The sequence below is a fragment of the Canis aureus genome, chromosome 1, assembly GCF_053574225.1.
Source record: "Canis aureus isolate CA01 chromosome 1, VMU_Caureus_v.1.0, whole genome shotgun sequence".
NCBI lineage: Eukaryota > Metazoa > Chordata > Mammalia > Carnivora > Canidae > Canis > Canis aureus.
The window spans coordinates 52535536-52557464 of NC_135611.1; positions in this window are offsets into that span (position 1 = coordinate 52535536).

The window sequence follows — 21929 nt, forward strand, 5'->3', positions numbered from 1 at the left end:
AAATCAAAAGGACAACTTATCCTTCCAGACTTGCCTGTGTTTGTAAATTTATACTGTGTTTAGGGGGGAAGCATGCAACCTGCAGAACTATTCAGGTGCCTTAAACCTCACTGGCTTGTGGGAGCCACCCAGCAAACCCAAGAAGCTGTGACTTCACCCGCTGGTGTGAAGAAGGCCTGATGTTTGCCGAGGAGGTGGCTGTCTTGTAAGCTGGCTGCGCTCTAGAACTGTGCATCCCAAGCATCACCCTGCAGACTTAAGTCCCAGACCTCTGGGCCCTACCCCAGAGGTTCCAACTCAGAGCATTTCTGACAAGGTCCCTGGTGATGCTGACCACACTTCAAGAACCACTGTGCCAGAAGAACTAAGGATTCCTCATGGAAGGGAAGCTGGACTTTAGGAAAATACTTTGAGGGTAACATTTGGTTGACAGTCAGTTGGCTCTGATTCAAAAGTAGGGAGCAAAGCAGAGGGAGGAAAGAGGAAAAGGAAGATGGAATCTGCTCTGTGTGTAAAGCAGGAGGCTTGTTCAACGGCAGCTGGAGAGCAGCCTTGGGAACGGGTGACTGGGAAAGAATGAGGAGCAAGGACACAACTGGTGGTGACTTGGTGGTGGACCTAGAATAGATGAGGTCAGGAAGAGATGTCCTGAGACAGGGAGGTGCCAGTGAATCCTGAGAAGTGCTGGAGGCTGTTTCCAACTCGGACATTCAAGTTGAGAAGTCTTCCTGAGTTGAGACCCTCCTGCTACCCTATCCTACCCTTGCTATCGGTCCATACTGCCACAAGATCTGATGAGCTCTGCAGCCTTGTGTGGTCCTTTAGGATCTTGCTACTCAGGGTGTAGTGTGTAGACCTGGAGCATGTTGGCTTCCCTGAGAGCGTCTTAGAAAATGCAGAATTTCAGGCTCCCCCCACCTCCCCAGCCAGGTCCACTGAATCGAAATCTGGAATTTAACAAGCTGGCCAGGCGATGTGCTTGCACATTACCATTTGAGAAGCCCTATCTCAGGCAGATTTTTCCAGACCTTTATGATGTCAGTAGGGCTGGGAAGCCTTTTAAGGTACCAATCGATGCCAGGGCCCTACAATAGCCCTCTGTGTCAGCATGGCCAGAGAGGGTCCTGAGAATCTGTTTCACAAGAGGATCAGCTGATTCTTGTGCCAAAGAAAGTTGGGGAAAGGGGGTGGAGGGAATGAAAGCCTTTTCTGGACTGAGAGTAAATCGAGGTGGGGGCAGGGGGCAGCCCCAGGGGATATAGGGCAGGCAGGGATGAAAAGTGAAGAGGGAGGAATTTGCAGAAAAGATGGAAACTATAAGTACACTGCTGAGCACCCTCAGGCAGCCTTGACAATCAGAAAGGTGTTTGGGTTCCCTGGACCAGTTGTTCACAAGTGGGTGGTGTGGGGAAGAAACTTTTGCCCCACAGGAGGCATTTAGCAATGTCTGGAGACATTTTCGGTTGTCACCAGTTGGGGGTGCTGCTGGACACCCTGCAGTACGTGGGACAGACCCCCCCTCTCCCTCCCCACTGCCAACCAAAGAATCACCCAGCCCCAAATCTCTATATGCAGAACCTGAGAACTCTGGCCTAGAGCATCAGTTCTCAAAGTGTGGTACTGGACCAGCAGCACCTAGCTGTATCACCTGGGACCTCAGGCTCTAGTTGGACGAGAAGTTTGGGGGCCTCCAATCAGATGCTCTGAACCACATGCTCTGGTGTTGGGGTCCAGCACGGTGTTTCAGTAAACACTCAGGCCCTCGTTCTGATGCGTGCCATAGTCTGAGGACAACTGTTGCAGATGGTATGCAACTCACAATGGTAGACGCACAGACTGTGTATCAGAGGAAAGGGTAGCCTAGAAGGTTCCAGTACTACAGGGTATCTTTGTCAGTATGTCTGAACACTGGGCCAGGCAAGAACTGTCAAATGCAGCCACTTGGCCCCACTTTTCACCCAGAGATGGGCAGCTTCCCCAGGTGCTTCTAAAAGTCTTTTCATTTGAGAAGCATTGCCCTGCACATTTCAACTAAAATGAAGGTCATAGTTTCCTCTTCTCCCTTCTCTGGCTGCAAGTGCTTTTATTTTATTTTATTTTTTTCCATTTTAAAGCTATACTTGATATTCAATTTAACCTGATTTCATGGATATATAATGGTGGATATACATACCCCCAGGGCTCTAATTTTACCATTTTTCTGCACACAGCCCACAGCATTCTGGAGAGGAGCCTGAGGGCCCTTGCCGGTGGTGGCCGGGTGTATTCGCTTTGAAGTTTGAAGTTCTTGCTCTTCTCTTTCTCCCCAGCCAGCAAAGCCCCATTTTTAACTGTTGTGTGACCTGGACTTCTGGGGGGCAAAAAGGCTTTGTTCTGCTGCAGAAGAAGAGAGCTTCCTGAGTTTTCCTGCACCCAGAGGATGCACTTATTTTTGCAGCCCAGAGCTAAGCACTGGGGCCCTCGCCGCACTGCCCAAGCTACTTGGAGGCCAGAAGGCACACCCAGAGGGCCACCCAAATGCCCCAGAGCCGGCTGGATTGTATGTCCTGGTGTGACTATGTGCCCCCTACACCCGGTAGGAAGCCCCTTCCTTGGGGCAGCCATCAGGCCTGTACTCTCTGACTCCTTTGAGTATGAAAAGCCTACTTTTCCTTGTGAGGCTGTCACTCATGACACTCATCTGCAAGCTGGGTCATTTGGGATTTCTCCTAATAACGATGGCAGATTTGGGTTGCGCCAGCCATAGCGCCTTGCTTAGCTTGTTTATTCCGCGGCTGTTGACTGAGCATCTTCTTATGTTAGACACTGTCACAGATCAGTTTGCCTCGCATAGCTCCAAGGCAGGGCTGTGACACATGCCACGGGCATCTCCATTCTACTAATGAGAAACTGAAATTTGGAAGGACCCAGCTCCTTGCCCAAAGCACAGTGGGGTGTCCAACGGAGACTCACCTGCTGTTCCTCCTGCACACCGCTGTCTTCTCTAGGGGTGTGCACAGCCCGGCTGGGAAGCCAGCTGGCCAGAGAGAGGACAGAGCCTCTTTTTTTTTTTTTTTAAGATTTTATTTATTCATGAGAGACACACGGAGACAGAGGCAGAGACACAGGCAGAGGGAGAAGCAGGTTCCCTGCGGGGAGCCTGATGCAGGACTCGATTCTGGGACCCTGGGATCATGCCCTGGGCCAAAGGCAGATGCTCAACTGCTGAGCCACCCAGGCGTCCTGAGGACAGAGCCTCTTGCCCCAACCCCTTCAGCATGACGTCAGCCTCCAGGGCTAATTAACCTATTTCAGTAAATATTACTGAGTGCTGACCATGTGCAAACCAGTATCCCAGGAATAATGAACACTGAGTAGCAGTCGAGCATTTAATCAGGTAGCAGCTTTGTCAGTCCATATTCTTCTAGATGTAATTTTAATATTTCAAAAACTGAAAAATTGCATGGAAGTCTCAGTGCAAAAGAGATATATTTCCAACCACAACAAGGACCGGATGGGAAAAATGTATCATTTTCATGTAAGTTTCTGCTTGAATAGTGAAAAGATCATCAAATCTGTTTGCCCCCCTCTGTACGTTCATAGCTAGATATTTACTGGCTTCCCTTGTCACTGGGTGCTGCTGCCAACTGAGTGTAAGCAGGGCGGTGTGTGCCACTTCCATAAAACGTCTCCGCAAGTGATCCTTGCTCGTCCTCCCTCCTCTGTGGGCAGGACCAGATGACTCTGGAAGGCAACGGTCGAAGATGGCAGAGCCACGAGAGCTAAGAGCCAGGGAGAGCTGTCTGCTCATCCTGGAGGCCAGCTAGTAGTTGTGAAAGCAAACAGTGTGCTGGGTCTGAGTCCCGGCTCTGCTCCCCTAGCTGTGAGGTCTTTGGCGAGTCATTAGCTATCCTCAATTCTGTTTACTCTTCTGTGAAGGAGAGATTGTCTTTCTGCCTTGACACATGATGACACCATCCCAAGGGTCAGTTAAGAAGGGTGGCTGTGGACGCAAGGGCCAGCAGTGGTTGTTAGGTTTGTGTTGAGCTGTCCAAGGTTTTAAACATTTTTGGATTAGTTGCCAACCTTTAAAAGCCAGGAGATTACACATGCAAATTTTGATTTTTCATTTTCTTAAAAGGTCAGGGGATTTGGCAATACCTAGCCAACATTCCGGTATGGCAACTGTTGGCAGGAGCTGGGTATCGGCACTCTCTCCTCCTGACTCCCAGAAGTCCTGGCTCTTTGTGACTGGTGCATTGCATTTGGCTTATTTGCTAACCCTTACAATGTTTGAATTTTCAACTCTTGTATTATGCATAAGGATGCTTTTATTATTAGTAGAGTACCTTAGAATTTATAAAACAATACCTATGTTAGAAAGGTCAGGGAATTGAGCTCAGTAATACACACCAGACTATGTCACAAACTGATGGTTGGACATCTCCTAGTAACAGCCAAAAATAAGAGATTTTGATTATGGGACTAATGGAGGTCTCCAATTTTTGGCATTTTTTGGCTCTAGGTCCTTAGCTTTAGGGTACTTTGTTGAGGGTATACCCTGCTTATGAGCCTTAGACCGTTGGAAAGAATGTCATCTTACCCAATGCTTGGGAGATTGAGAAACCTGCTTTAATATCCCTTTCTCATCTATTTCCTCTGAGCTGGAGCCTCCTTGGGCCAGGCAGAGGAGTAAGGAGTCACCGCTAACATTCCAAAAGCACCCGCAATTGGGTGAGAACATGCAAGTCTTCCAATAAGGTCCACACACAGGAGGTTCCCATCATCTCTGAGAACCACCCACCTACAAACAGCCAAACACCCTCCAGTGTATGTTGAATAGGTTGTGGCCTCCTGGAAAGCATTAATATGGCTTTTGAAGCACAAAACTTAGCATCCAGGACTGGCTTTAGCCATCCCATAGGGGAAAGCAGCTTGCAAAGCAGTTCAAAATCTGAGAGGCAGGAGAACAGAATATGAGAAATGGATCAGCGAGAACAAGTTATGTTAAATTCAAAGCAGAGCCCAAACTGCCCTGGTACTGCTTTACTGAAGCTGGAAGGATCAACTTGCCACTTGGAATATAGTTAGAGGCTCAATTTTGTGAAAATGTAGACCTTCCTATGCAAGCAAAGAAAATAAGATGGAAACATTGGTGTATGGGGAGTCAACTAATGGATTCCAAACAATCGATTTCAATTCACTGCAATTCAACAGATCAGTACTCGTTTATTTTTCTACCTTGTTTGGAAATAGTGTGTGTTTCATATTTTTCATTATAGTTATGCATAAAATGAGTGCCTTAGTAGGAAAATATACAAAAATTTTTTTTCTTGCAGGAACACACTTAGGAATAGTTTGTGTGTGTCATCCTCAGGTCTCGTGTGCAAGGTGGAGAAGGATGTTCTGTGGAAGAAGGATGTTGCGTGATGTGACCCAGGGTCATGGTAGATGAAAGCTGACCATGAATCATCGACAGTGTGGAAGCTAAAGCAGGCCCAGCATGAAGGGATATTCAAAGCAGGCTGACACAGCAAAACTGCAAAGTAATCCTTCTTTTATGCTCTGTGCTGGGCAGTCTGTGGAAAACATGCTTTGCAAATAGGGCTTTTCATAGAAGAGTCCGGGATAGAGGTCAGAAGAAGGTCACAAAGGTGGTCTAAATTTGGAAAATAAGAACCACCAGCAGAGGTTAAAGTGTTTGTTGAAGTGTGGTCCCCAAACCAGCAGCGTCAGCATCCCCCCCACCTGCCCCCCAACTTGTTAGGAGTGCAAATTTGCCCCAGGGATCCTCAATCAGAAAGCCAAGGGTGGGGCCCAGCGGTCTGTGCTTTAATGAGCTCTCCAGGTCATTCTGATGTGGGCTAGAATTTAAGAACTGGACTGCTTGAGGGGACCAGAGCTCATTAGCGTGGGGAGGCGAAGACTGAGCCGAGGTGTGATATCTCTTTAGCTTAAGTTCAGCAGCCAGCAACTCATTTCCAGAACAGTGGGCAACAGGGCAGTAAAAGGGGAGCCACAAGAGATTCCAAACCTGGCTGTTGCGTGAATCACCTGGGGAACTGTCTTAACAGCACACAATCTTGTGTATCCTGATTTAGTTGGCTGATGGATGCTCCCCAAGTGGATCTAGTGTGCAGCCGTGACTGAGAGCCACCAGTGCCCAGCAGAGGAATTGATGGCAGGAACTGTGCTGGAGACTCAAGTGGGAGGGGTGGAAGGGCATGCCCTGAAGGGCAGTCAGCCTCTTGGGGGCCCTTTCGGGGTTACCAACGCCAGGAGGGCTGCCCTCTTACCTCAGGATTCTTGAAAAGCTTCAATCCTGGACTCCTCCTCCTACACCTTGTTGTTTATCTTTTCTAAAGTGATAGTGTCCTGGGAGTGGTTCCTGCCTTGTCTTCCCATGTCTCTTCCTGCCCCAAAGGAAACATCTGCGTCTCTCCTCCTCACCAGGCCACATGCTCAGGCAGCATCACTTCCAAACCAACAGTGTTGAGCTAAAATGAAATATCTGAGTTGCACCACTTGCATCTGAAGAATAGGGCTTTCTTTTGGATGCTCATCCATTCAGCTTTAGATGGGAGGGATTTATTTATTTTTTTTAAACACTACCCTAGATTTTGGCAAAAGAAGAAAAGGAGCTCTATCTAAATCATTCATATCTTAATTTTTCTAAACAACCAATAAACAATAGATAATAAGGGGTGATTTCTGTTTCAGAGGTAAAACGAAACATGAACATGTTTTAGGGTGGTAGGCCCTGAAGTTCTCTACTTTCTGACATAAATGCGTGCCATCTTATTTGTAAGCCTGCCTTTGAAGGGATGAGGGGATGGCATGCCTGATGTGGGTCACTAGGTCACTATTCTTTGTCCCATTCTCCCTAGTGTTGGGACTAGTGTTTCTTTTGTATGTGGGGTTATGGTTGCTTAATCTTTTCCCAGAATGTCCCTCTGCTGTGGCCAGGATTTCCTGTGAGGCCCTCTTTCAGTGATGACGTGGTTTCTTCTCTTTCTATTTCTTGGTTTCTGGACTCATGCATTCCTAATGGGGACACAATGACAGGCAAAGGATTTTGATTCCATGTATATGCTGCATGCTGGAGAATGGCAGTTTATCCTTGGGAGTTTTTCCTTCTGAGCTGGCACTTCCCCTATGCCTCCAGCAGGCTGTTTCAATGCTTCATCTGTCCAGCAATTTCCTGCGAGTATTATACACTTTACCACAAGTAGGTCTGATGATAATGGACCCAATCCCATACCACTTTTGTTATAGAATGAGGCTGGTGTTCTGAGGCAATGGTATATGGAGTCCTGAACCTGTAGGACGAAGGCTTATGTCAACCTTTAATTAGTGGCTCTGTCTAAGACCCTGCAAACAGAAAAAGGCAAAGCCATACTGTGAATACATACTTATTTCTGTGACACATAACCACTGGCCCTTGCAGGATGGAAGGAATTTGGTGTAGCCAGCTTGCCTCCAGGTAGGGAGCTAGTCTCCTCCAAGGATGGCACCATTCTAGGGGTTCAAGATTGATCTCTCTTCCTCACAGGTTAGAAATGCCGTGATAATAGTAACAACAGCAGTCCCAGGGAGACTTGAGGCAGTTAGGTCCATGGGTAGTCTTCATTGCTTCCACTGTGACAGATATGTCCGTGTGCTCATCATGCCATATATGTACCCAATGATGGAGGTTGGCTGATGTCAACTGCCCTATCATTTTGACTACTCACCCCTTCAATGTGAATAATTTCTGGTGGGCATCAATATATGACACAAATGTCTTTTCACACTGTGCTCACTCTCAAATTTCTGTGTGCCTCTAGCTCAGATTTCTTTGTCCCTCATCTTTCAACTGTTTTCCTTTCCGGGTCCCTAACTAACTAGGCAAGACATTTACAACCTGCCCAAAGCTTCATTTATAGTCTGATATCAGGGCACTTTTCTTGCTACCTAAAAGGCATAATCAAGTGCATTACCCAAAGTTCTACCCATTGGGAAGGTTTTCCATCAACGATATATTTCAAAGATACCCTTGATTATTGTCACACATCCACATACCTAGCTTACTCGTTCAGAAAGTAAGCTCTTCCTCCTGGTAAAACAGAATCACTACCTATGGCCATACAACATGAACTGAGAAACAGGAGCTGGTGTAACAATAGTGGATGCTGTTGAGGTCTGGGCTCCCAACTCCTGCAGCTTGCTTATCTCTCTGGGCCTGCTCTTGCGTGAACCTAGGCATACTACTTCTGTCTTACAATGGATTGTTGCTGGGCCTGCTTAGACTTGTAACTTGGTAGATCTGAAAGGCCCCAGCTCATCATAGGTAGTCTGGTCACATGGTTGCTTGGTGCCCATGGTTGGGCATTCTGTTTCTGCCAGGACTCCATAGCGCACGGGAATTTGTTTTTCTAAAGATGTATGATTCTCTGCTGCAGGTGGCATGCCTTCACTCCAGAACTCCAAAAGACTACACTGGGACTTTCCCATTGGGTTTGCCCCAAACTCTACATCATATATTTTCTTCCTCAGTACCTTCAATACTCTAGAGTTTGCCAGACTGTATGTCTCAAGTGGTAGAGCTGCTTGTATCACAGCCATGACCTGAGCCCTTTCTTGATCCAGCTCTCATTCAAAGCTGGCAGATCTTCATATGACATACTTTATGGGCTGGAATGGTACCCCAATTATTGCCAAGGTAAGACAAGGAAGGAAAATGCATCTTAGAATTGGTACATGGTGTGATGGTTAGTTTTATGTTAACTATAGTGCCCAAAGGTTCAGTCAAACACTAGTCTAGATGTTGCTACAAAGGGTATTTTGTAGATGTGATTAACATTTATAGTCAATTGACTATAACGAGATTATCCTTTAAAAAAAAAGATTTTATATATTTATTTGAGAGAGAAAGAGCACAAGCGGGGGGAGTGGTAGGCAGAGGGAGAGCAAGAAGCAAGCTCCCTGCTGAGCAAGGAGCCTGATGTGAGACTCCATCCCAGGACCCCAGGATCATGACCTGAGCCAAAGGTAGACGCTTAACTGACTGAGCCACCTGGGCGCCCCAAAGAAGAGTATCCTTGTTATTGTGAGTGGGCCTCATCCAATCATTTGAAGGCTTTGGGATCAAAGACTGAGGTTTCCTGTGATTACCCCCTATGGATTTCAGTTTTGCCAGCTCCCACAACTGTATGAGCCAATTTGTTAAAATAAACCTCTTTATAACTATATATTTCACTGGTTCTGTTTCTCTGGACAACTATGACTATACATATGATATGTATGTCTTTTTGATAAAGGGTTTTAAAAAAAACCTAGATAAAATGGATGACTTTCTAGAAAAATAAAAATTAAAAAAATAATTGACTTGATAAAATAATAAAATTAGAATATCTAAATAGACAAAAAAACAAGAAATAGTGGAAAACGTGACTAAAACAACAGAAGGACTGCTTTCCAAAGTGCTTACATAGCTTTATGGACCAATTCTATAATACCATCACGAGTTTATATGGGTAATTGCTAACCAATTAAAGTGTTTCAGAGCATAGAGTGGGATGGAAAATTTTCCAATCTATTTTATGAAGGGAGCATAGCCTTGATAGAAAAAATGGCATATCAATAAAAACAACAGTAGCACAAGCAACAACTACAGATGAATCTTACTTATGAATAGAAATATGTTGAGTCATATCAATAGGGCATCTGTAAAACATAATCATAATGAAATGGAGTTTGTTCCAAGAATACAAAATGGCTTTGTATTAGGACATCTAATAATATAATTTATTTTTTTCACAAGTCCAAAGGAATAGCTATATCATTATTCATGAGGACATTTTTTTATAACACTTAAAAGCCATTCTTGAATTTTTCTTTAAACACTTCTGGTATTTTAGGAATTAATATTTAATTTTATTATAAACTTGAATTCAAGGCCTGTTTGATAGGTGTCGAAGGTAGCATCTTTATCACTAAAGTAGTAACAGAGCTTGTGCATGTCTCCCTGAGTGTGAGTCTGTGAACAGGACAGCATTTCTTATTTCTCCTAGTATATGTTATTGCCTACTCAAGAGTTGTGTGACTGGCAGCCCAGGAATGCCTATCGATGGCTGTCCTTGTCTTGTTTATTGGTGGCTCTCAGAGCTATCCCTGTGGATGTAAAAAGTCCATCCTGATTTACAGCTTCTGATACAGTGAGTTCCGACCCTTTGCAGCTTAGTATGTTAAAGAGGAAACATATAATTTCAAGAATTACTCGCTGTCATCTGTACAAATGCAGAACAATGAAAAAAATCTCATTGAATCTTTTGTCTCATTTACTTTAGATATATCTTCCCAAAGCTTATTTTCTTATGTCACAAGGTGGTTCTGTCACAGCAGAAGAATATAATAGAATCTTAGCTTTCTCCCTTGAAAAATGTATAAAGTTTATTAAATAAAAATGAACTGTCACAAAACAGATGATACTTTAAAGAATGGTGTTTCTGGTAATTTACCTTTGAATATAAATAAGTAGTCCTCTCTTCAATCCCATTTTTGAACATTTAATGTGTTATTAATTAAAGTTAACATTAATTAAAACGGCACACTAACCAGTAACATACTTTCTTTTCCTTTTCAGAAAAATTTTTTTTCTTATTCCCCTGAAGGAACTTTGAAACGAATGAAAACAGGGGCCAAGATAGGATCTTCCTGACTGACTCACTCTTCATTGGAAATTTCAGTAACTCTTGGGAGTATATGTTTGAATATGTTTTCATGTTTGTCCCATTTTTTTTAAGTGAACTGTTTACCTTTAAGGCCAAAGCATCAGACTGAAAACGAAGTGCTCATAAGCAGGTGGAACCAAACAAAAGTCTAGAAGTTATTCAGAGATGTTTGACTTCCTCCAAGCTTTTATCTGGTGACCCCTTGTCTATATCTTGAGTTGGCCTCTTGGACGGGACCTCTTCTCACCTGATGAGATGCTGAATGTTGATTTCCCACCCCCTGCATCTACCTGTCCCTCACTGTCCCCTCCCATGTCCTGCTGTGGTATCTGGGGTCTGCTGCGAGTCTTGTGGGGTTGGTGGGAGGGCTTATGTGCTACCTGGCCTGCCTCTTCCACCTCTCTACCTGTGCCTCATACTTCTTTTCTTCTCTCCCTTTCTCCCATCTTTCCTTCTCTTCCTTTCTTCTTCCCTCTCTCCTTTTTTCTTCTTTTCTATTTTTTAAAATAATCAGAATCGTATGTATGCATAGAATTGAACAGAACTACGTCCTTCTCATTTTCCTTTCCCCAGAAACACCTTCTTCCAAGTCTTTTAATTGATTCTTTTGCCATTGATTTTTGTTTCTTTCTTTTTTTAAAAAATGCTTACATTATTATTTATCATTTTATTTTAACGTTAGGCGTTATTTCTTGGCTTTCTGCTCTGGAGGATGAAGATTTATTTTTTTTTCACACTCTCCCCACCCAGTCCAAGCCCACCACGCACATGCACACACAGCCTCAGGCTCTAGTTCTTGCATTTGCTTCCTATTCTATGTCCTTATTGCCAACAGAGCCCAAACTCTCCCCCACTGGTATAAATCTCTCACTCTCCCAGACCCATTGGGTAGTTCATCTACTTTGTCTTCAGCAAAGCTTGAGAGACTTCTGAACATTCCAGTCCAGACTGATGTCCTCCCAGTTCAGCCACAAAGCTGTTGTTTTTGAGTTGCTGTTGCTCTTTGTTGGCTTTTGGAGATTACTCTGCCTCTTTCTTGTTCTGGACCTGAGATTTCTTAGAACTGTGTCTGTGTCTTCTGCTTTTTCACTTCTATCCTTATTTGTTGGAGAATATCCTCCTGCTACTTGCTGAGTTTGTACTAGTAGGGGGTGCATTTTCACAGCACTGGCTTGTCTGAAAATCTTTGTTCCACCCTCATACTTGATTACTACTCTGGCTGGCTACCAGATTCTAGGTTAGAAATGATTTTCCATTAAAATTGTGAAGTATTTGCTTCAGCTAACAATATGACTAGTGAGAAGTTTCACATTTTGATTTTTCGATCCTTCCTGTGATACCTGTTTTTTCTTTTCTTCCTGAAAGGTTATGGGAAATTTTCTTTGTCTCTAGGGATGTAATGTTATGCTGATGTGCCTTTGGGTGAATCTATTTTCACCATGGTGTTGGGCATTGAAAGAGTCCTTTCACTTTGTAAATATGTGTCCATTTTTTGACAAAGTTTTCTTGAATTATCTTGTTGATGATTTCCTTTCCTCTATTTTCTGTTATGTCTTTTCTGGATCTTTTATTATTTGGATATTGGATCTTGTGTCCTCCCCTCCCTTCCCTCTTTCTCTTCCCTTCTCCCCCTATCTCTCTTGGGAGATTTAGTCAATTTTCTCTTTCATACTCCATTACATGGAACAAGTTTGGCTGCTGGAGTAAGAGACAGTAGCATATACAAGTTGTTTCTCTCCCATATAAGGACACATCATAAATATGGTCCAGGGCTATTGCCACAGCATTGAGGTATCAGGTATCAGGTTCCTTCTACCCCATAGCTCTGTCTCTAAAGTGCTGCTCTCTTTTGCAAGGTCGACAGTGTTCCACCATATTTCACCACAAGTGTCTGTACTCTAGCTCTTGGGGAGGTTGTGATGGGGAAAGAGAGGATACAAATTATGGGTTTCATACATCATTTCTGTTTTCATACTCTTGGCGAGAGCTTAGTTACCTGACCACAGCTACAGTGCTCTTTATTCTTGGGTCATGCTCCTACCTAAGAATTGTGGGTTCTATATCTGTAGGAGAAAGAGAGAATACATATTAGGTGGCAACTAAGAGTCTCTGCCACAATTCTCACTTCTGATGACCCAAACATTGACACCCTTTCTTTTTCCCCCTCAAAGAGAGAATTTTGCACCTTCTTAAGAATGGGAAATGTCTGTAATCCACTTCCTGCATCCAGCTCGAAGTTCCCTCTTGTCCTATCACTTAATGCCCTCTATAGGCAGGATATACAAGCAGAGTAACCTCAGCAAAAACTCCCACTGGAAAAAAGGAAGAAAGAAGAAACCCACAAGAATTACTCATGCCTTGTGATGCTCAGATGCTGCTGGAGACCAAGTGTTGGTTGCCTCCTGGACACAGCTGGTTGTGCTTTCTGGGCATAAATAGCTCCCTTGTCCTCTGGGCTCTCTGGGAGGTTTGTCTTTCCCTAGCATCCTCCATAAGCACATGTACAGTGGATACTGCACACCATGCCCTTTTCTGGGACTAATGGCTTTATATCCCAATTCCTGCAGGTTTGAAGACTTACGGATTTCAAGCTGGTTAAACAGTCAGGGTTTTGCAGGACAGCATGTCTCTTTGGTGGTGTAAATCACTCACAAACTTACAAGTATGTTTGTTCTTCCCAGTTCCATGCATAAGATGACAGCGAGGGATCTCATCTGGACAGTTTTCAGCTTGCAATTCCTGCTTGTCCTCCTTGCCACCCTGAGCCCTCAGGGCATCTGAACAAAGTGGGCATGGCAGCGCCCTTCTTCTGATTTTGCCTGCTGGTCTGGCTACCCTGTTTTGCCCAAGGACTCTTAGAGAAAGGTAATTGAAACAGGGTTGGGGTAACAATCTCTTCTTGCACTAAGACTCTCCTTCTATGGAGCCACCTATTATCTCTGCTTCACCTTGGGTCACAGAAAGTTTGGGCATTTTCAAACCTGCAATGTGGTGGATGACCTGACTCCCAGCCAGCTGAGGTTTCAGGCTGCGGAGGGGGAGCTATTCCCATTCCATTGCTGGCTCTTCTCTCTCATGTAGGGCTTTGCTGAAAAGGGCATGAGCAGGCGTGTCTCAGTGGATGGCAGCCCAATCAGCCTCAAGCCCTGGTGACAGGGAGGCATTGGGAAGGTGAAGGGGTGGGTGCTTCAGTGGGGATGTATGTTGAAACTGTATTCAACATACAGGGGCAGAGCAGATTGAGGGGGTTTGAGAAGAGTCATTAGAGATAAAGGGACATTACTGGTCTAGCTGCAGTTCCACTAGCACTTTCTCTCTGGGTCTCAATGAGGGTATGAGAGGACTCCTTGGTTCTGGTTCTAACGGGGTTTGGGCCAAGAGAAGCTGGATGCAGATCTGCATTTGTCCTTGAAGGTGAGTGAAGCTGAGCCAGGAAAATTAGCTCCTTTCCATATCTCTGAATCTTCTCCCCATTGCTAATGCCTGTTGTAACTGGAGCAAGTCAGTGTGGGTCAGGCTGATTCATGATTTTACGGCGAATGAACTGGAACAGATATGGCCCTGCTGGCAGGAATTCAAAGCTCATATACTTTCCTTAGACCTCTGACTTGAGTAATGAAAATTCAGCTGCTCAATCCAATTGGGATCCAGGTAAACAAGACAGAGAAAGGTGAATAGGAAAAAGTAAATTAAATCATGAAGCAAATGTCAAGTAGAGGTCAAAGGAGAAGTCTGGCCAGTGGCGGGCAGGAAGGGGAATGGTCTTTGATTCATAATGGCTATTTCTTGCTATGTTTCTGATGGGATCAAATGAAATTTGGTAAGTGGAGGTAATTGGTAAATTTGGTAGAATCGGTTGCGGGACAACATTCCCTAACCCTGAGTGCTCACAGAAGGGCTGTGCCGCCTCACTGTGTGTCCCACCTGGCTCGTCTCTTGGGTTCACAAGCCCATGCACTGATTCCCCTGCTGTTGTGTATGGACAGCTAGGGTCCCCAGAGCTGCTCAGTCCTGCTCAGGGACTAGGCCCTGATGCCAACAACCCAACGTTGTGCATCCACCGACTTCAGAGACTTCGGGGTGCAGGGGTTCCACCACTTACTTTGGGCCTTGGCCCTGGCTGATAGGCTTTAGCCTGTACATGGCTGAGTCTGATTAGCCAATAATACCAGACGTGGCTGAGTCTGTATTCTTGTGCAGATTGACTTTCCTCTCAGAATGGAAATGTCTCCCAACCCAGAAATTCTTTCATCGGTTCAGGTGGACAGCCTGTGAGCCAGGAAGAAAATATGTGGGCAAAGGGTTGAAATCCACTGTCCACTAGCAGCTCACACTGTCCCCTTGCTATAAGATACAGATCCCATGTTCCTGGGCCATTTCACTGTTTACCCCCTGGCCTCAGGAGGCACACGTGTGAGGAAAACCTAATCAGAAATATTGGTTATGCTGTGGATTTAAAGTGAAACAGTGAGGGCCTGAGCAGCACCCCCAGCTGTCCCCCACGGGAGGGCACGGATTCTTGTCTGTCCATTCTGTGAAGTCTGAGTCATGGTGGCCGCCCTCAGGGACCTGGCAGTCTGTTGGAGTGATGCCAAGGGCACATAAAGCAGCAGAACCCAGAGCTGAAGCAGAGCTATGCTGGCTGAGTGTCCACTGAAAGAGGGAAACAGGAGAGCAGTCTCAGAGGTGGTGCAGATGGGGATACAGAATGCAAACTCAAGGGCCGCTGTGCTGGGATTTGATCCCAGCTTGGCTACTTATTGGTGTGACCTTGGACATGTTAACTGTCCTGTTTGTGCCTCACTTTCCTCAACTGTGAATGGAAGGGATTAGCAGTACTGACACTGAGGATTAAATTAGTTCTACTGCAAAGCACTTAGAAGAGCATCCAGCTCACAGTAGGGGCTCTGGTATTATTGGCTAAGCTGAAAGTTCCCTTTTCCTAATCAGTAGGGCTTGCAGGAATTCATGGGAATGAGCAATCCCATCTGGTTGGGCTGAGCAGAGAAGGCTTCCCGGAAGAGGTGGGATCTGAGCTGGGGCTTGAGAGATGGTAAGATTTTTGTCTAGTGGAGGAAAGAAGGGGAGGGCGCTCCTGGCAGAGAAAACTGCAAAACAAAGTCAAGGAGGCTTGTTGTGGGGAGTAAGGGTTTGTGTGGTGGCACCCAAAACTGTTTGGTCACCCAGCTCTGATGGTTAGTTCTTCTTGGGTGACAAGCTGGTCTGGATGGGTCATGAAGACGAATCATAAAAAGTCTGCAGCAGCTTGTCCTGCCAACCCTACTGACTCGTGGGAGCATGAGCAGAGTTCAGCTGTCAGAGAGAAGCAGCCAGCTCTGGCTGGAGCAGAGGGTTTATTTTGGAGAGAAGTGAGGGACATTGAGTGCATGAGTAAAGCAAGAAATGGTTGGAGGAGGGGATGGAGGGTTTTGTCGAAGTGCCACCATGGGGATAGGGTGACAGCTGAACGCCAATTGGAGTCAAATCAACCTTGGGGTATTTTGAGAGCAACATGAAAAGACTTTGAAGGCTCAACAGTCTTTTTCACCAGAACATTTTCCTTCCATGTTCCTTTGCTCCTTTGAAATTGCTCCCTTTGCTGAGCTGCCATATGAGTCCATCTCAGCCCCTTTGTACCCCGAGACCCCTACTACTGGTTTGACACAGACATCCTCTCCTACTTTACTGTTTCCTCTACAGTAGAAACAAACATTGTCTCCCATACATGTGGCCCCACACAGTGCCCTCTGTCCCTCATTGTTCCTGGTTGCTTCCACCAGACTTAGACCCCCATACCTCTTCTTGTTGGGGGTTGGCTCCTTTCCAAGGACAAGAAAAAAGCTGAAATCCCTGACCAGTAGACCATGCAGTGGTTGCCCAGGTTTCTGGGGGACAATGGGTGCTAAGTGGCCAGGAGTATTGGGCCAGGACTGGCCCTGCATTGTACCCTGAATAAGGAATCTTGAAAATTACATGTTAGGCTGACACTACTTAGAGTACAAAACCCAACATGACATCCTGTAGTGGTTGCTCTAGCCTTTGGTTGGTCACAGATACCTGGGAGGCCCAGAAGTTTCCTATAAATTTCATAGAGAAGACAGACAAAGTCTTGGGGAGATTTGAATCTTTGGAAAGTGAGAACTGGGCCTGATGAGAAAGTTCTCTCAGTGGCAGCAATTACAGATCTTCTGGAGCAGCCCATGCCACATTTTGACTCAAACACAAGTGTCCATCCATGAGCTCCACTGGCCTCTGCAGGTGATGCTTTTCTGTTGAAGTAATGGGGCTGTCCCTTAGGTAGATGAATGTATTTTGAATGAAATGTGGTTTTTCACAAACTTTAAGTTGCAGGAAGTTAAAGATCAACCAGATCAGTTTGAATTGGCTTGGATTAGCAGACTAGTTGCCTTGCCAATGACTGAACCTGAGAACACTCAGAGAAGCCCAGAAGAATGATGGCTTCAAGCACTTCTGGCCGTGACCATGACCATTAGGAGTCAGTTGTTTAAGGCATACTGGAATCTTCATTAGTCCTGTTTTTTCTTGGGATTAAAAACAAATTAAGCAGTGGATTTTGAGTATATGGTCTCTAATGCCCTGACTAATTTGCCTTGAAGGGAGAGAAACTATCCAATAGAAATGGAAATTGACAAAGAACCTGCATTGAATCCATCAGTTAATCAACAGGGATATATTGACAAGGTGATTAACTCTACTAGAGGATCATGGCTCTGACCAATTTTATTTAAAACCCAAGTTAGGGTGGTAGAAAAAGGATGTTTTCCTGTCTGGTCTAGTGATCACACATGCGCACATTTCATGGATTGGTGCAAGAGAAAGGTATCTAGTGGTGGTGAGGGGACGGGGAGTGGGTAATTTGGGTTATTTATTTATTCCTCAAAAAATAGAATGTCTGCTAAGTCCAAGACACAAATTTTGGAACACATATGCTTCAGACAGACACACAGACATGCACACACATTGACACACACACACACGTAGAGACATACACTTATATTCTGCCCTGAAGAAATTTTACTTACAGTCTTCTTTGATCTTTTGAACAAATATGTAACGTCGATTTAAAACAATGCAGTTTTGGGCACAAAAGCAATCTGTCTTGGGGGAAACTGGCAAAGGCAAGAAGAAAATCCAAACTAAGACCATCTATTAACATCTAGCCGTGCTCATGGTTGATACTCATTCGAGTTAATCACTACTGCTCTTCTCCAAGCCCCGCCCCACGGTCCTATTGGATTATATAATAGACCTCAATAACTCTAAACGAGCTATTATATCCTGCCATATAATTATATATTTAGGACACATGTATGGTTAAAAAAAGCAATCCACAGAAAAACACTGAAACAAATTGCAGAGCAATTTCAATGGCTGATTACATTTAAGCTGTAGTGTGTCAGCTGTTCTCATATTTTTTTTTTTCAGAGTTCCCAAATTCGTTAGACGATATTCTGGAACTATCAAGCATTGGTCTTTATTTCTGAATCAAAGTCATTTTAGAAATGTGAAAAGCCTGCTTCGCTGATCTTTTCTTTCTGAGACTCATAAAATCCAAAAAGTGGCACCTCATTTATTCTTCTAAGACAAGTCTTTGAGCAGCTTGTCCTATTTAAATAATAATAATAATAATAATAATAATAATAATAATAATAATAAATATAAAAATAAAAGCAATTGTTTGCCGAGCTCTTACTTTTTTGCCAAGTATTGTTGTGTGTATTTTGTATCATCTCATTTTAATCTGCACAAAAAATGGGAATGAGCCATGAGTTGGGTGAAGACCCTGAGGTGTGGAGTACCTTGTTGAAGAAAAGTGGCTCATAAATAGTGAAGTCATGATTAAAACTGGGTTGGTTAGTCCACTCTCACTATTTCTAGCAGAAATGACAGAAATATATTTTCATTTTGTAAGGTATTTTCACATATATATCTCACTGATCCTCACTATGATCTTGTTAGTATAGGTTTTGGTATTGTTCCCATTTTACAGATGGGGATAATGAGGGTCAGAGAGATTGAGATTTGCCAAAACCCAGCTCACTTCCCACAAGGGCTCTGGGGCCACACTGCACGAAACAAAGCTGGCATGAAAATTGGACCATTGAACTCCAAATCTGGTGTCCATTCATGATTCTACACTGAGGAGACAAAATAACCAAACATAATAATAAACAAAATAATAATAATAACATAATAATAAACAAATAATAAACAAAATATGACAGAACAAACATAAAACCACTTACGGCAGTGAGAGAGTCCTTTCCCCCAAGTATCAGTAGTGCTAGGAAGGGAATCTTTGCTAACATTAATGCGGTGATGATGAGCTTGTAGCACAAAGCTATGTGGCCTACACTACTTGTTCACCTGCCCTAGGGAGCCTGTCCTACCTGTGCACCTGCCCTGGGGAGACTGAAGGGGCACTCATGGAGCTGTCCAGCTCCAGCACCATGGGGCACTGGAGGAGACAGGTGATGTGCAAGAATTTGAGCTCACCGTGACTTCTCACAGGCTGGGCAGTGAGGGAAGGGGAAACCAGGCAAGCCAAGAAATAAGCAGCAGTGTGGGCGATGGCCCAGAGGCTGGAGGCCTGGCAGGGTGTGAAAAAGAAGGCCTCGAGGGGGGTCATGGTGAGAGCTGACATCATGGGCACAGCGTGCTCTGGCAAAACATTAGAGGCAGTCATTTTAATCTTCAGAATGAGCTCAGAGGTATACAGGGTGGATATATAACATCTATTCATTCATTTAATATATGATTAGATGTCAGTGTTGTTGGAGTTACATTTTAGGAAATGACTATTCATAATGGAAGTCCTGGCAAGGTTTCTTTATAATCAGCAAAACGGGGTGGAGGGCTCAGCTGTGGCACCCTTGCAAGAGGCTCTTAATTTACGAGTGATGTTAAATTATACCGGCTGCCAGATAGTCAGATACGGGAAGTGATACAATAAGTCACTGGGGATATGCTAGTTTTTCTTTTTTCATTTGACAACCACAGGAAGTGGCCATTAGCCAAGCCATCTGAGGAGAAAGCATCTGATTGCTATGCTACGTGCACAGCGTCCTAAATAACTCCAAAGGCCTAATAGGAAAGCCTGCTGGGCATGGGGGTGGGAAGGCAGATAGATGGAGGACAGAGGACTGGCATGCTTGGGGCTTCGTATTTAGGTTCATGAGAAGCAGGCATCTCAGGGGCTCCTGGGGCTTGTTTTGCTTGGGTTGCCCTGACTTTTCCAGGTTGAGCTGGCTTTCCTTGGGTTTGCCATAAACTTTATAAAAAATAGTTTGGGGGTATTTTGGGGGCAAACTGTGTGTGAAGAACTTAATACTTACTTTATTACTTTGTTCTTGTCTAGAAAGAACAATTCAATACAATGAGATTTCTAGTGTGTCATTTCTGCATGAAGGCAGAGGCAAACTGCAGACTGGGGCAGCTCTTTGTATCCAGGGCCAACTACTGACTGCAGAGCGTGGCTTCCTCTGGTTTCTCCTGAGGCCCAGACTGAGACCCAGCACTGTGTGGAAAGCACTGGAACTCTCAGATGATAAAGCACCGGAGGAGATGTGTGTGTGCGTTTGGGAAGCTCACTGATAAAAGTGATCCCAGGGCTCATGGGCAATATGTGAGTCCTTGAGAAAGAGGCTGTGGTATTTTGTTGAAAAGTTGACTCTGAGATGATGCTAGGTAATGGGAGCCATGCAGTGGGGTTCCTTTAGAGATGTACTAAGCTGGCGTTACAGCAGGTGTGGGAGGGGGCCTCCCTTTCTACTCTAGACCATGTGGATAGACTGTGATTTGCTCTTCCAGAAAGCTCTTTGGCTTGATTGCTTCCTTCTCAATGGCCAGTCATTCCTTGAAATAAATACTTTCATATTTACCAAAAAAATGTTTTTTTTTTTTGTTATTTTTTTTTTAATTACAGAAAGGACTTTGAATGGTTCCCAAACTTTCTTGTACATTGGAATTCTTTGGACATCTTTATAATTGCTGATACATGGTCCCTGCCCTCAGTCGTTCTGATTTAATTTGTATGAGGGTGTTGACATGGGCATTGGGTTATTACAAGCTCCTCAAGTGAATGTAGCATGTAGCATTGTTTGGGAACTACTGCTCTTATCCTTCACTTTTCAAGACATTCATTGGCATATCTGCTTAAAAATTCCTTCACAAGAATTCCGGTCTTTTCATAGGTCCTTTTCTCCAACTTGATATTCCTACATTATCTAGAGGTTGTTTGTTAGGGTGAGGCAGCAGTCCCTGGAATGGGTATGTTGCTGTAACAAACAACTCTGACTTCTCTGACCTAGATTTAGTCTTCACTTCAAGCAGTCTTGCCCAATGTGGGTCAGCAGGAGACATTTCTTGTGGTGGACCTTTGGGGTTGACAAGATGCTTCATTTTGACCTGGGCTTCCCATCACCTCAATTAGAGAAAGAGTACCTGGCAAAGTGCACAATGATCTTGAAGCTGCAGCTGGGGAATGACCCTTCATCTGGGTTCTCATTTCATTGGCCAAAACTAAAAAAATAAAAAAAAAATTAAAAAAAAATCGTATGGTTTTGCCTCATGTAAAAAGAGGCACAGAAGCATAATCTTATCATGGCCCTGGAAGGAGGAAAGTCAGAAATATTTGGAGGATAGGAACAACTATTATACATGGATTTTTGATTTTGCATTCAAAATTCTTTCAGTGTGGCTAATTCCTTCAAGACTTTTTTTCCTTGTAATTTTGAGAATTAAGAGATTAGATTTGCTGCTTCATAATGAAAACACTTTCTTGTCCAGACCCAGGAGGGAGGGTAACTCTGGTTTCCTCTGATCCTTTTGTGATTGTTTTCTTGATTTGATTACTCTGTTAGTTAGGAATGCATTTTCTCCTAAATAATAGCAAATTTTACTGATGGGTCTGAAGCAGCTTGTGATTTTTATGCCTCACATTTCAGAAGTCTGGGTGCCAGCAGTCTAAGGCTGGCCCTGTGGCATTCAATTCCTTCTGAATTTCTGCTCAACCATCCTTAGTATGTATGCCTTTGTCCTCATGCTTGCTGACTCATGGTCACAAGATGGCAGCTGCTCCTTCAGACTCCCAGTCTAAGAAACATGCAGAGAAAAGACAAGGGGAAAGGGATTGGGAGGGCCCAATGATTTTTCTTTGCAAGGCTTTGCCTTTTTTTGTTGGGGAAGGTATTCCTCTCTGGGACTTGAACCATGACC